The 16,805-nt window shown below is 33.9% G+C and overlaps 1 long non-coding RNA gene across 4 annotated transcripts in view; it reads left to right on the top strand.

Annotated features, from left to right (window-relative positions):
• LOC110742856 overlaps positions 1-16,805 on the top strand; it is a 157,460-nt gene that overhangs the window by 45,098 nt on the left and 95,557 nt on the right. For 2 of the 4 annotated variants that reach the window (XR_002521045.2, XR_002521047.2), the window contains exon 3: positions 985-1,017. The exons of the other annotated variants lie outside the window; for them this stretch is intronic. This is a non-coding gene — a long non-coding RNA (uncharacterized LOC110742856). The remainder of the gene's footprint in view (positions 1-984; positions 1,018-16,805) is intronic. 4 annotated transcript variants of the gene reach the window in all.

Below are 16,805 nucleotides of genomic sequence, written 5' to 3'. Positions count from 1 at the left end.
CATTTCCAAACACCCTGCAGCATTACCAGCCCAACATATGCTGACTGTATATCACCGTGACCCTCTCACTAAAGCTCTTTTGACTGGAGTGCTTTTAATACCCACTTTCTCAGCTGAGCTCAGGAGTGATTTGTTTTACATGCCACATTAATCCTTTCCACATTTTCTGGATGAGGCAACCACAATTCCACTTGTGAGGTGTTTCTAAAACACAGTTATAGGAATAAAGCAGCAGGGTCCCAGACTTGACAACTTCCCTCTAGGCAGCTGACAAAGTGGGCTATCGGGCCTCGGTTTAACTCTTCAAACGAGCAATTGTGCCCAGCCACTAGGGTGGGCCAGCCTTCTAGGCTGGTAGGAGGCCCCTTTTATTGTAGGCAATTTACTCTCAATTAAAACGCTGTAGGAATCTTCATAGACCTAATGCTTTATTGATACTAATGCATATTAGTAAAATTAACATCAAGAATAAACTAAAAAGAGCAGTAGAACTAAAAATACATAAAACACAGCTCAGTAAAACCAAAGAAAGTTCTTCCATCAAACCTTCACAATAGTAGGAAGAGAGCTTTTTCTTACTTAATGCATGGGCAATTAGTGTTCAAAGCACAGGTTTTTATTATGTGGTAATTTTACAGTTTTAACTTTAAAGGTAACTTCCCCCATCCCCCACCAAATATATTCCAAGACCAATGAATTTCTGATGCACGCATTTATGAACTTTTCTACATTTTTAATTTCATTGAATATAAGTAATGTAGGTTTTTAAAATTTCAAGTTGTCAACAAGGCTAACTGATTGAACCCACCAATTGTTTAAAGAAATGTTTTTACATGTCAGCACTCAGCTAATTTTATTAACTTGTTAGTATTATGCTCCCAATTTTATGTGTTAAAATCTAACTGTACAAGCAACTTGAGGCCTAAAATTATGCCTTTATCCAATCCTAATTTATTGTTCTTCCCTCATAAATTTTATTTGTAGCTTCTATGGTCTGAAAAAAGCGATAAATCAGAGGTGAGTTTTACATAGTTTAGATTGAGTTCCTTATTTTTGTTTGAAATTAATCCAATCCATTCCTCCTGGTGTCATCATCAGATGGCTAATAGTATGTCTCAAAGCAAGAGATCACTTGAGTCAAAGAGATCTTTTTCTTCTAAAGCAGAGGATGGCAGTTCCACATGCTCAGGTGATAAATCATCTACATAAATTATGTGGGGATTGATGTAATGTTTATAAAATATGTAGAGATCTGTAAGTGAAAAATACTCTTCCATTTATCTCTTGTTTCAGATTGTCTTCCTAAGATAATCAGGAATATGATTCTAGCTGTTTCTGAAGAAGCATTTTGGAGGACCAATGTACTGTGTTTACATTACCATGGTTAAAATCCTAGTTGCTAGACTGCCTGGCATACCGTAGTGCTCATTAAATATTTGTAAAATGGATGGTGGATTCAAACACACACCTTCACATTCTAAATAACAGTGTAATTATAAAACAACCACCAACAACATTTATTTTAGCACTGGAATGCTTACTAGAAATTTTGCTAATTTCACTCAATTGTTTAAATTTCTGGTATCCTTTAAAATTTAAAAAAAAATAAGTGAAGGAAAAAAGACGCTGATAATAATCTTTCTCTCCATACACACACACACACACACACACACACACTCACACTCCACACTTACAAGAGACCCTGCTTTAAGAAAATAATGTATTCTCAAATGTAGAAAACAGAACTGATACTTAACAGACCATTTGCAGAAGTGAGGCCATGTTATACACATATTTAAGAGAAATTGTTTTAATTTTAAGATTGCATAAATGTTTAGGACTCCAAAAAGTTGAGTTTAAATAAATTTGTCAACAATGGATAGAGAACTATGAATCCATTTAATCTATATTTGTGTTAAAAATGGTTTTATAAAAGTGAATTTTAGTTTTGGGAGCTCTTGTCTCACTACCTAGAATCATCTCAAATGAGAGAATGCTTTTAAGAAAAAAAGTTCCTGAGTGTAAAGCTGACTTCTGCCTTAAACTTTATTTTAAATATGCTGTTTTCAGTATCTTTAAAGAAAATTTTCTAGATTACTTTCTTTCTCTAAATTTATGTTTCTTTAACGGGATCTAGAAGTCCTTGGCCGGCTTAGAGAATTGTAAAAACACTGTTTTATACTCTGCTTGGACATTTGCTCAGCTGAGTTTGGGTTCAAATTTAGTTTTATCCACTAAAATTGCCCATTCCTCTCTTGCCATTGGGCATTTTTTCAATCTTAACAAAACCAAGTCCATATTATAGGCCTGCTGGCCAACATTCCAGGTAAATGAATGGTTTTAAAGAAAAATGGTGCTATTTTTCAAAAGCCTGACATTTAAAAAATACAAGTCCAAAATTGAAACCTTCAATAATTTTTCCATGCCTATATGCTGCAAGAAGCAAATAGTTACACAAATGAATACATCTGGGATTATTTTCAAGCTGTTATTCCCCACCAGGGAAAATATTTAGAAATAAGGCTCAGTCTTTGTGCTGGAACTACAAAGAGGCCAGCCATCTTGATGCTTTTCCAGATCGTTTAATGATTTTCCTCATATTGTGTGGTGGCTTTACTGCCCTGTTTCCTATGCCTTCCCATTTGCTGTTGGTAACCATTTATGTTGGGTGTGTTCCAATTTCCAAATCTGTTTTGTGGCATTTATAGCTTGCAGCTAATAAGGCCATTCAGTATTTTAAAAATATAAATATTAAAAAATATATTTTGCCATGGAAATCTAGAGGAAACTATTCAAAATTTAAAAACAGCCTCATTAAAGAATGGCATACGCTACTCTTTAAACTGTTAAGTGAGTGTGATTGTACTTGAGAGATGGCAATTTGATTCTAGAGTCCAGGAGGTGCATGATTAGGCATGTATGTGTATATGCGTGCATGCTATATATATGTAGACATACATGTTATATGTATGTAAACATATATAAAATGCAGTATGTGTGTATATGTTTGTATACGTGCACATGTGAAATTATGTATATGATTAAATAATTTGTACAAAAGGAATGGTAATCCATATATCTTATTTTGCAACCTTTGACTTCTGTAACATAAAACCTCCAAAAAGTTTTCCTCTTGTTGCCCAGGAAAATAATTTGAGGCATCCCTCCTTATGAACATCACCTGAGTTATTGCTGTGATGTGTGTAATATACATTACCACCTACATTTTTTTTTTTTTTTTTTTCTTTTGAGACAGAGTTTTCCTCTTGTTGCTCAGGCTGGAGTGCAATGGCGCGGTCTCGGCTCACTTGCAACTTCCACCTCCCGGGTTCAGGCGATTCCCCCGCCTCAGCCTCCCAAGTAGCTGCATTACAGGCTTGCGCCACCACACCCAGCTAATTTTTGTATGTTTAGTAGAGACGGATTTTTACCATGTTGGTCAAGTTGTTCTTGAAATCCTGATCTCAGGTGGTCCAACCACCTTGGCCTCCCAAAGTGCTGGGATTAGCTACTGCGCCCAGATTCCTGGTGTTATTTATATTATCAGCTTGGATTTTAGAATTTTTGAATTTTTAGAGTTTTTGCCTTCCTGTGTGACTTTGTGTAAAATAAAAATTAATTGGGTTTTTAAGGTACATAATTACTGTGTGTCTAGGAAACCTAAAATCTCTAGAACTAACTCCAAATTAAACAATAAAAAATAAATATTATTAAGGTAGTCTTTTCACTAAACATGTATTCAAGGAGATCATGTTAAATATGCATTTATAGCCCATTTTAAATTAAATATAAATTAAATATTTAACATTAGCTATTTAACACTTTGATTTAAATGATGTATTTCTCAACCTCAATTATATTAGATTTAGTTCATAGTTTTATTTTAATTTCTTATATTTAAAATGTACCTTACCAGTCTAAACATTTTTATATTATTTTTTTCTTTAACTCAAAGTAAAAATGATTAGATATTTTCATTATGGCCAAAGTTTGAGATAAATATAAAATTTTCTTTTTTAATATTATGCTCAAGAATTTCAGATTAAATGTCAAAATCATATGAGAACAAAGTTTCTTTTTTTAACATTTTTAATTAGTACATAACTGTACATATTTGTGGGTTACATGTGATATTTTGATATGTGCATACAATGTGTAAAAATCAAATCAGGATAATTAAGATGTTCATCACCTCAAATATGTACTATTTCTTTGTTTTGGAAACATTTCAGATAACTAGCAGAGAAGATTTGATATTCAGAACGTTTCTTCTAAGAAAATCTGAGCAATTAATTTTTAACAGTGTGCCAATAATGCATACGGTGAGAAATATGGGTTAGTTAACACTATTGTAGCTCATTAATTTTCACATTTGAAGTTCTGTGAAAAGAAAAATTCTCAACCATAGCCAAGGGAGGTGAGGATAAAAAACCTTGTTATTCTATTTTTATGTTACTGAATGAGAAAACAATACCAACTTTAGGATCTGGGCATCAGTGAAATTGTTTACAGTGATATTGCACAGATCTACAGAGAAATTAATTGCTCTGAAAATAATTTCAGGCATATCTACTTATGAATGTCACCTGAGTTATTGCTGTGATATGTGTAAATAGACAATATTTAAGCTTGTGGATATTGAACAGAAATTATGTCATATTGATAGGTATTCACATATATTAGATTAACTTTGATTTACTTTATGGCAAAGACACAATGCTTAATTTCACTAGTCAAGTTACCATTCATGTTAATGATGTATTTGTATAGACATCCAAACTAAAAAGAGGTGTTTTTAAATTATCATTTGTAATACAGTTTAATTTTTGTGATTTTAAGAGTAATAAATGCTCATTAGAATTCATCAATATGACAGCAGAAATTCAGGTAACCCCTTTAATGCTACCCTTGAAATATAACAAAGGTTTATATATACGTAAATAGATTAGTGTATACTATTGCTGATTTTTTATTATACACTAACAAGGTAGAGACTAATGGTTCTCGTTGTTACAAAAATAATGTTACTATTATCAATGTACAGAAATTATCAAATTTTAAGTCAGGTCCTCCAATTTCTTACTTTTGCTTAATAATTCATGGGCCACTTCTGCTAATACACAGAAATCTGCTTCAATGCTTTAAATATTGCTGTGTATCCTTGTAATAAATAAACTTACTATAATTTGTTTAACCAATTCTTTACTGGTCAAATATTTAGATTATTTCTAAATTTTGAATATTAGAAACAATTATTTAATGAACATTCTCTCAAACAGTTTTGTTCACTTGGGCCTATATAGCTATTGTGTAGTTTTTGAATATATCACGATTGGCTCAATGTGTATGAACATTACTCAATTCATGGATGCTACCAAATGCTTTCCAAAAAATTGTAACAACTTACATTGTCATAAAATTGTCAGAGGATACGTGTCTTTTTACTGTTATACAAACATAGTTATTAAAGCAACCCCTCTCATTTTTCTTCTTTTCATTTTAAAATAATGCAAATAGTACATATTCATACAAAAAACTTCTAGCAACCCAGAACTATATAAAATAAGATTACAAGGCCATTTTCACCATCCTTCTCTTTGCTCCCCCATGCGCCACACTCACACACTGATCTCATTCTCCTCTCCACTATGCATGCTGTGGATTTCCAGGCATTTCTGTTTGAGCATGTTTCCTTAATATAAATACTACTAATTAGTCATGAATACAATCTTATTCTATATTTAATTCTTCAACATTGTTTTCTTCACTTGAAAATGTATCATGTATATCTTCATGTTACTTTTAATGTCTGTGTATTATGTAGTACATATGTTAATTTATTTAGTTCTTTCCTTATTGAACAATGTTTAGGTTATTTTTAGGTTTTATAACTATTTTATTATTCTCTACCAACAGTATAAAATCACTACCTATTATAAAATCGGTACATATGAAGTACATATAGAAATCTTTGCCACCTGTGTATTCGCAAAGAATATTTAGAATTGGAAATAGGTGGTCAAAATATACACAATTGAAGTTTTGATAAATTCTGCCAAGTTTTCTAATTATTTGAATACATTTTCCAGCCACAGTGCCCCAATATTTTATCGTTTGTACTCATAATATTGTTATATTGTTGAAATCAATAAATAAATGTTTTTAGGTCATCAAAAGTTTTTGACTCTAAAATGCCACATCAGGAAATTTGCTAAAGTTTTTTTGTGGTGTTCTTCGCTTACTTTATGACTCATGTAACATTTTTTCCCTATTGTAATTGTTGACCATTTGGCTATCATATTTTTTCTTTCAAATTTTTTAAGTCTTTAAAATTTTGTTTTGCTTGTATAATTTATATTTTAAAATTGTTTTTTTCTTTGTGATTTTTGGATTTTTGTAACGTGCTTAAAAAAGCTTCCCTACCTCAAAGATGAAAGATATTTACAAATGATTTTTTATAGTATGTTTGTTGTTTTTTACATGCATGACACTTTGAAGTCAATTTGAGATTTATTCTGGTGCAAGTAGGTGTTCAGATTTATTTTCCAAGTTTATTTTATTTTCTTCCAATTGCAAGCCAGTTGGCCCACTATCATTTGATGAATGATCTAGACTACTTAGAAATGTCAACTTTCATGTATATGAATATCCCATGTGTGCTTGCATCTATTTTTAGATTCTCTATTGTATGCTATTGATATGTTTGTTTCTGCATCATACCAAATGTTTCCAATCACTTTAACTTTGTAGTAAAATTTAATGTTATATAAAATTTGTCACACTCATTGCTTTTATTTCAAATATTTTCTTAGCTTTACTCGTGTTTAAGACCAGAGACAAATGTCTGCTTTCATTAGGAATGCATTGAGTTTTTACATTAACTTAGGAATAACTGATGTTTTGAAATCCTGTAAAAAATGTAATATTACTATTTGAGATACAATATGTATCTCCATTCATGATCTCTGAATTGTTCTTCAGTAGAGTTTTTATAATCATATTTGTATGGGTATTAGCTATTTTATAAAAAGTTTACTTACAAGTATATTGTATTTTTACCAATTTTATAGACGAAAAAATATAGAAAAATAAATATTTTATATTTAGTTACTGTTGGTAGAGAAGAATATTTTGCTACTGGCAAAATATTGAAGTGAGCTATAATTCTTAATAATCTGTATAGTAATTATACTTTGCTATAGATATGATTATACAATCTATAAATAATTAAGGTTCTGTTTCATCCTTTCTTTGCTGGTTTTTTAATGCATTTACTGATTTGTTGACTTCTTATGGAAAAATAAAATAATAGTGATAACTGATACCCTTATGCTAATTCTAACTTTAGTACTCTTTAAAATTAAACTTTTACCCTAAAGTATATTCTTATTGGTTTGTGATAGGAGAGTTATTTTGACTTGTTAAAGACCTCTGACATATTTCTGATTTAGTAATTGGTATTGAATCTTATCAGATGATTATCCATTTATATTAAGATGCATGTGCCATTTTTATTATTTAATATATTAATGTAGTGAATCTTATTAATAAGTTTCCCAATACCAAATATCCTTACTCTTTATGAAAGAAATTCTTAAGTTATCTAAATATATTGTTGGATTTTATATGCATTTTAATATATCACAAATTAGATTATAATATTTTTTAGTATATGTTATTTTATTAGCTTGGATAAACCAAGTCATACTGGAATTTAATTTCCTTTTTGTATGATATAGGCTTCCTTTATGCTTTGAGATAGTCACATGACAGGTAATTTTTGCTGTTGTTCCTAAGGGTTTCTACAATTTGTACTTAGGCTCGTTGTAAGCTAGTTTTTTTTTTTTTTTAAACTTTAAGTTCTGGGATACATGTGCAAAATGTGCAGATCTGTTACATAGTTACATAAGTGCCAGGGTGGTTTGCTGCACCTGTCTACTCGCCATCTAGGTTTGAAGTCCCGCATGAATTAGCTATTTGTCCTGATGTGACCTTGTTCTTGAATAAACTTTTTAACTTCTTTCATAGTTATTGTCTCATTCAATTCTTTATATCTTTAATCAATTTGGTAAGTTACACGTTTCATAAAATAATCAATTGATCCATGGTTTAAAATCATTTTTATGTTACACTGAATTTTCTGTTAGAATTTTAAATATTTCTTCTATTTATAAATATTTTTATTCCTTCTCAATGCGTTCTTATTTTTCTTGATATTTCTAGTTAATATTTAATCCATTTTATTATGCCCCCACAAAAGAACCAGAGTTTTTTGTGTGTTCTATTGTTTTCCTTATTTCTGAATAGTTAACTTGGCTTTTGTTTTATTAAATTGTCACTTCATTTTTCCTTAGGTTTTATTTCAAAGGTCCATTCAAATTTATTCTCATATCCTACAAACAAAGCCAAATTTAGGTGTATATTGTTGCTCAGCTAAAAGACTGTTTCTCCTCTGAAAAAGAAATATAGAGGCATTAGTTCTATTGCCTGCAAGAGAAAATTTCAATAGATTTGTTCTTGGAAAACAATTTTCTATTGCCATGCAAATAGAAAATGCTTAGAAAGGGTAACATTTAATAACCTAATAATCTTTATTTAAATAACATTTATTTTCAGCAATTGTTGCTAAACAGAAAATATTTTATAGAACAAATTTTCTATAATGAATATAAAGTGACTAGATATATAAAAGCACATATATTTTTTATCCTATACAACTTTTCTGAATTTATCAATTCTAATAGTTTAAGTGGAATCTTTAGATTTTTCTAGATCTAAGACCATATAGTCAGCAAATGAGGATAATTTGACTTCTTTCATTCCAATTGGGTGTTCTATTTCTTCCTCTTGTTGAAGTGCTTTAGCTAGGAATTCTAGTACTGTGTTAATTACAGTAGTGAAAGTCATCATCTTCTTCCAGATTTTAGGGAAAAGTCTTTCAGTTTTTTCTCACCCAGTATATTAGGTGTGGGTCTGTCATATATATGGCTTTTATCATGTTGAGTATGTTCCTTGTATGCCCAGTTTTTTGAGAGTTTTTAATGAAGAGGTGCTAAATTTTATTGAATGCTTTTCCACCATCAATTGAAATGGTCATACATAAATTACTGGCATTTCTATATGCCAGCAGTGAACGATCTGAAAAAGAAATCAAGAAAGTAATCTCATTTACTATAGTTATAGATAAAATAAAGCACTTAGAATAAATTTAATCAAAAAAGTGAAATATCTCTACAATGAAATTGATAAAACACTGATGAAGGAAATTGAAGGGGACACAAAAAATGGAAAGCTATTCCATGTTTATGGATGGGAAGAATCAATATTGTTAAAATGCCCATACTACCCAAAGCAATCTACAGATTCAATGCAATCCCTATTAAAATACCAATGACATTCTTCATACACCAGTGGCACCTGGAACACCAGCAAGACAGGAGAACTGCCTCACACAGGAGAGCTCCGGCTGGCATCAGGCCAGTGCCCCTCTGAGATGAAGCTTACAGAGGAAGGAGCAGGCAGCAATCTTTGCTGGTCTGCAGCCTCCACTGGTGATACCCAGGTGAACAGGGTCTGGAGTGGACCTCCAATGAACTGCAGCAGATCTGCAGAAGAGGGACCTGACTGTTAGAAGAAAAACAAACAAAGCAACAACAACATCAATAAAAAAGACCCCCCCCACTCAACAAAAACTCCATCCAAAGGTCATCAGCCTCAAAGATCAAAGGTAGATAAATCCATGAAGATGAGGAAAAACCAGCACAAAAATGCTGAAAATTCCAAAAGCCAGAATGCCTATTCTCCACCACATGATTGCAACTCCTTTTCAGCAAGGGAACAAAACTGTACAGAATGAGGCTGACAAATTGACAGAAGTAGGCTTCAGAAGGTGGGTAATAACAAACTCCTCTGGGCTAAAGAAGTATGTTCTAAGCCAACGCAAGGAAGCTAAGAACCTTGATAAAATGTTACATAAACTGCAGACCAGAATAACCAGTTTAGAGAGTAACATAAATGACCTGATGGAGATGAAAAACACAGCACAAGAACTTCATGAAGCATACACAAGTATCAGTAGCCAAATAGATCAAGAGGAAGAAAGAATATCACAGATTGAAAACCACCTTGCTGAAAAAAGGCATGCAGACAAGATTAAAGAATGAAAAGGAATGAACAAAGCCTCCAAGAAATATGGGACTATGTGAAAAGAACAAACCTATGATTGATTGGTGTACGTGAAAATGACGGGGAGAATGGAACCAAGTTGGAAAACACACTTCAGGATATTATCCAGGAGAACTTTGCCAACCTAGCAAGACAGGCCAACATTCAAATTCAGGAAATACGGAGAACACTAAGATACTCCAGTAGAAGATCAACCCGAAGACACTTAATCTTCAGATTCTCCAAGGTTGAAATGAAGGAAAAAATGTTAAGCACTGTCAGAAGAATCAAGTCACCTACAAGGGGAAGCCAATCAGACTAACAGCAGATCACTGCACAGAAACCCTACAAGCCACAAGAGAGTGGGGGCCAGTATTCAACATTCTTAAAGAATTTTCAACCCAGGATTTCAAATCCAGCCAAACTAAGCTTCATAAGCAAAGGAGGAGTAAAATCCTTTCCAGACAAGCAAATGCTGAGGGATTTTATTGCCACCAGGCCTGTCTTGCAAGAGCTCCTAAAGGAAGCACTAAATATGGAAAGGAAAAACTGTTACTGCAAAACACACCAAAATATAAAGACCAATGAGATTATGAAGAAACTGCATCAACTAATGTGCAGAATAGCCAGCTAGCATCATGATGACAGGATCAAATCCATACATAACAATATTAAAATGTAAATGGGCTATGTGTCCCAATTAAAAGACAGACTGGCAAACTGTATAAAAAGTCAAGATCCACCAGTGTGCTGTATTCGGGAGACCCATGTCACATGCAAAGACATACATAAATTCAAAATAAAAGGATTGAAGAATATTTACCAAGCAAATGGAAAGGAAAAAATAGCATGGGTTGCAATCCTAGTCTCTGATAAAAAAGACTTTAAACCAACAAAGATCAAAGAAGACAAAGAAGGGCATTACATAATGATAAAGGGATCAATGAAACAAGAAGAGCTAACTGTCCTAAATATAGGTGCACTCAATACAGGAGCACCCAGATTTATAAAGCAAGTTTTTAGAGACCTACAAAGACACTTACACTCCCACATAATAATAGTGGGAGACTTTAACACCCCACTGTCAATATTAGACCGATCAATGAGACAGAAAATTAACAAGGATATTCAGTACTTGAACTCAGCTATGGATAAAGTGGACCTAATAGACATCTATAGAACTCTCCACCCAAAATCAACAGAATATACATTCTTCTCAGTGCCACATGGCTCTTATTCTAAAACAGACCACATAATTGTAAATAAAATACTCCTCAGCAAATGCAAAAGTATGGAAATCATAACAGTCTCTTAGACCACAGTGCAATCAAATTAGAACTCAAGATTAAGAAATTCACTCAAAACCACACAACTACATGGAAACTGAACAACCTGCTCCTGAATAACTCCTGAGTGAATAATGCAATTAGAGCAGAAATTGAGAATTTCTTTGAAGTCAATGAGAACAAAGAGACAATGTACCAGAATCTCTGGGACACAGCTAAAGCAGTGTTAAGAGGGAAATTTATAGCACTAAATGCCCACATCAGAAAGTGGGGAACACCTAAAACTGACTCCCTAACATCACAATTGAAAGAACTAGAGAAGCAAGCACAAACAAATTCAAAAGCTAGCAGAAGACAAGAAATAACTGAGAGCAGAGCAGAATTGAAGGAGATAGAGACACAACAAACCCTTCAAAAAATCAATTAATCCAGGAGCTGGTTATTGAAAAAATTATAACAAAATAGATAGACTGCTAGCTAGACTAATAAGAAAAGAGAGAAGAATCAAATAGACACAACAACAATGATAAAAGGGATGTCACCACTGATCCCACAGAAATACAAACTACCATCAGAGAATGCTGTAAACACCTCTATGCAAATAAACTAGAAAATCCAGAAGAAATGGATAAGTTCCTGGACACATGCACCCTCCCAAGACTAAACCAGGAAGAATTCGAACCCCTGAATAGACCAATAACAAGTTCTGAAATTGAGGCAGTGATTAATAACCTACCAACCAAAAAAAGCCAAGGACCAGATGGATTCACAGCAGAATTCTACCAGAGGTACAAAGAGGTGCTGCTACCATACCTTCTGAAACTTTTCTAAATAATTGGAAAAGAAAGACTCCTCCCTAACTCATTTTATGAGGCGAGCATCGTGCTGATATCAAAACCTGGAAGAGACACAACAAAAAAAGAAAACATCAGGTCAATATCCCTGATGACATCTTGATGCGAAAATCCTTAATAAAATACTGGTGAACTGAATCCAGCAGCATATCAAAAAGCTTATCCAAAACAGTCAAGTTGGCTTCTTCCCTGGGATGCAAGGCTGGTTTGACATATACAAATCAATAAACGTAATCCATCACATAAACAGAATCAATGGCAAAAACCACAGGATCATCTCAATAGATGAAGAAAAGGTCTTTGATGAAATTCAACATCTCTTCATGCTAAAAACTCTCAATAAACTAGGCATTGATGGCACATATCTGAAAATAATGAGAATTATTTATAACAAAACATAGCCAGTGTCATACTGAATGGGCAAAAGCTGGAAGCATTCCCTTTGAAAACCAGCAGAAGACAAGGATGCCCTCTCTCACTACTCCTGTTTTAACATAGTATTGGAAGTTCTGGCCAGGGCAATCAGACAAGAGAAAGAAATAAAGGGTATTCAAATAGGAAGAGAGAAAGTCAAATAGTCTCTGTTTGCAGATTACATGATTCTATATTTAGAAAACCGTATTGTCTCAGCCCAAATACTCCTTAAGCTGATAAGCAACTTCAGCAAAGTCTCATGTTACAAAAATCAATGTGCAAAAATCACAAGCATTCCTATACACCAACAATAGACAAGCGGAGACCCCAATCATGAATGAACTCCCATTCACAATTGCTACAAAAAGAATAAAATACCTAGGAATACAACTTACAAGGGATGTGAAGGACGTCTTCAAAAAGAACTACAAACCACTGCTCAAAGAAATAAGACACAAATGGAAAAACATCCCATGCTCATGAATAGGAAGAATCAACATTATGAAAATGGCCATACTGCCCAAAATAATGTATAGATTCAGTGCTATCTCCATCAAGCTACCATTGACTTTCTCTTCAGAATTAGAAAAAAACTACTTAAAATTTCATATGGAACGAAAAGAGAGCCTGTATAACCAAGACAATCCTAAGCAAAAAGAACAAAGTTGGAGATACCATGCTACCTGACTTCAAACTGTACTACAAGGCTACAGTAACCAAAACAGCATGGTACTGGCACCAAAACAGACATATAGACCAATGGAACAGAACAGGGAACTCAGAAATCACACCACACATCTACAACCATCTGATCTTTGACAAACCTGACAAAAACAAGCAATGGAGAAAGGATTCCCGATTTAATTAAAGGTGCTGGGAAAACTGGCTAGCCATATGCAGAAAACTGAAACTGGACCCCTTCCTTACACTTTATACAAAAATTAACTCAAGATGAATTAAAGACTTAAATGTAAAACCCCAAACCATAAAAACCCTAGAAGAAAACCTAGGCAATACCATTCAGGACATAGGCATGGACAAAGACTTCATAGTAAAACACCAAAAGCAATGGCAACAAAAGCCAATACTGACAAATGGGATTTAATTAAACTAAAGAGCTTCTGCTCAGAAAACAAATATCATCATCATCAGAGTGAACAGGCAACCTACAGAATGGGAAAAAATTTTTGCAATCTACCCATCTGACAAAAGTTTAACATCTAGAATCTACAAGGAACTTAAAAATTACAAGAAAAAACAAAACCTAATCAAAAAGTGGGCATATGAAAAAAACTCAACATCACTGAGTATTAGAGAAATGCAAATCAAAACCACAATCGGATACAATCTCGTGTCAGAATGGTCATTATTAAAAAGTCAGCAAACAACAGATGCTGGCGAGGCTGTTGAGAAATGGGAACGCTTATACACTGTTGGTGAAAGCATAAGTTAGTTCAACCATTGTGGAAGACCATTTGGTGATTTCTCAAGGATCTAGAACCAGAAATACCATTTGACCTAGCAATCCCATTACTGAGTATATACCCAAAGGATTATAAATCATTCTACTATAAAGACACATGCACATCTATGTTTATTGCAGCACTATTTATAATAGCAACGACTTGTGACCAACCCAAATGCCCATCAGTGATAGATTGGATAAAGAAAATGTGGCACATACACACCATGGAATACTATGCAACCATAAAAAGAATGATATTACGTCCTTTGCAGGGACATGGATGAAGCTGGAAGCCATGATTCTCAGCAAACTAATACACAAACAGAAAACCAAACACCACATGTTCTCCCTCATAAGTGGGAGTTGAACAATGAGAACACATGGACATAGGGAAGGGAACCTCACATACCAGGGCCTGTTGTGGGGTGGGGGGCAAAGAGAGGGAGAGCATTAGAAGAAATACTGAATGCATGTGGGGTTTGAAACCCAGATGACAGATTGATAGGTTCAGCAAACCATCATGGCACATGTATACCTATGTAACAAACCTGCACATTCTGCATGTGTATCCTGAAACTTAAAAAAAAAAAAAAGATGTTATGTGCATTTCAGACCCATGTCATAAAGTGCTCCCCCCAGCCCATGTCAGAAGTAAACATTAGTATTTTGTATGTTGATTTCTGTGCCCTATATCAACGTCTCTGCTTAGATACATTACAATAAGCAGTGTCTAGTCACTTGTGATACTTGTGATTACTATTTTTTTTGGGGGGGGGGATGACTCTCTCTCTCTTAATTATATCAACTTGAGCACATCCTTACCACCAGAGAAATTTAATAGGCCAGTCTACACATCCTCTTGGTATCTAATCCCAGGAATGTACTCCAGGCTTTGAGGTTTTCGCTTCCTATTCTTAAATGCATTGGCACTCAAGGCACTTAAACACGCATCAACAAAGGTGCCTGTCTTCTTTGAAGTTATTTTCTGCGGAAATCACAGCCACTGACCAAATGATTTGAAAAGATTAAATTGTGCTTATTTTATGACATTCTAAAACAGCAGGGTTAAATGCTGGGCTGGCTGCCAGCACCACAGCACCCACACTTTCATGTTTGGCTGCCAGATACATCCACCAGAATTGCTCTGGAGTAGAAATGTGCAATGGTGCCATTCTGGAGAGAAGAAATGAGTTTTTTGAGTTTTATGCTTTGACAAATGGATAATTCAAATATATTTTACATGTGTATGAACTATTTTTAAAAATTAAATTTAATTTCAGTTGTTGGAGGGATTGTTTTTCCCTTCTCTTGGAGGACAGACGTTGCCTCTACCAGTTAAATTACTACTTTCTTTGTTTCAGGGAAATGTGGGATCCCTTTCTCTAACTCTGAAAAATTAGGATGTGCGCTTAGCCATTGTACTTATAATAGGCACTTTAATAGGTATATGTATAAAAACACCTAGGTACATATTAATAGAACACATTTAAAAATAGTATTATGTGAAAATTATAAAAGAATCAAATGGCTGTATTTAGACATAACAGTGCAACTTCTTTTATGTTAACACTGGAGACATTTTCATCTCTAAACTCTCTGCTGTAGTCAACAGACTATGGTATAATGTGTGGCTGTTCATTCATTTCAGATCTCTTAATGGGAGGAAAAGAGAGTTTCACAGGCTGTGCCAAGCTCTAAGTGGGGGCAGATAGAGAATCGTAGCCTCACACTCAAAGTCTACAGCCTAGTTGGAGAGGCTATAGACACAGAGGTAAAACTTAATAATGTGAATGATTTAAAAATGTCAGACAATACCAAGAAGTCTAAATCAAGTATATATTTCAAAGAAACAATGAATGGTTACAGTAAAGCAAAGCTGGAAGTTTTTGGACAAGAGAAGCCACTGCCCCTAAAAAGAAAGTTGTAAAGCACATTTTGGAGAAGGCAGGCCCTGACCTAAACTTAGAGAATATTAGGAATTTCCCCAGATTTAGAAAGAGAATCTATATCCTAGAGAAATAATTTTTATAAAATTAGGGGATGGGGAGATCTATAGGTTGCATGGAGGGCAACTTGAGTGTTTGGCTAGATTCATTGGGGTTTTGTTTTTTGTTTTAAAAGAGATGGAAAAGCAATGTTGGATTTAGATGCTAGAAGATTGGAAATTACCAAGCTGAATTGCATGAACTTAATCTTATTGACAACAGAGAGAGTTAATACTTCTGGGCAGGACCACAGCAAGCAAAACCAGCATTGTCGAGAGACTCGTGATGTGCAGATGGAATGTGTGGAAATCTGCATGTAGGCAGGCAGATTTTTCAAGACAAGGTTCTGGATAAAGTGCTATGAGACAACCAAAACACCATAAATGCCACTTCAAAGAAATTAGTGGACAACAGTAGAATCAAGAGGACCTGGTAACTGAGTTTCTAGTGGGCAAAATATCACTGGTTGACTTGTGAAGGAATGCATCTATGACAGAACCCAGCTTACATCAATAAATGTTCCTGAAACATTGAGAGTCAGTAAGTACGAGATGTACCACTTCTGAGGAATTACCTTGGCAGTGCAATTGCCAATTCACAGAAGAAGAGAGAGGAGAAATGATTGGATGGAAGGAGG

The sequence above is a fragment of the Papio anubis genome, chromosome 4 (genome assembly GCF_008728515.1).
Source record: "Papio anubis isolate 15944 chromosome 4, Panubis1.0, whole genome shotgun sequence".
In the NCBI taxonomy this organism is placed as follows: Eukaryota; Metazoa; Chordata; class Mammalia; order Primates; family Cercopithecidae; genus Papio; species Papio anubis.
This window is presented reverse-complemented; position numbering and strand designations above follow the sequence as displayed.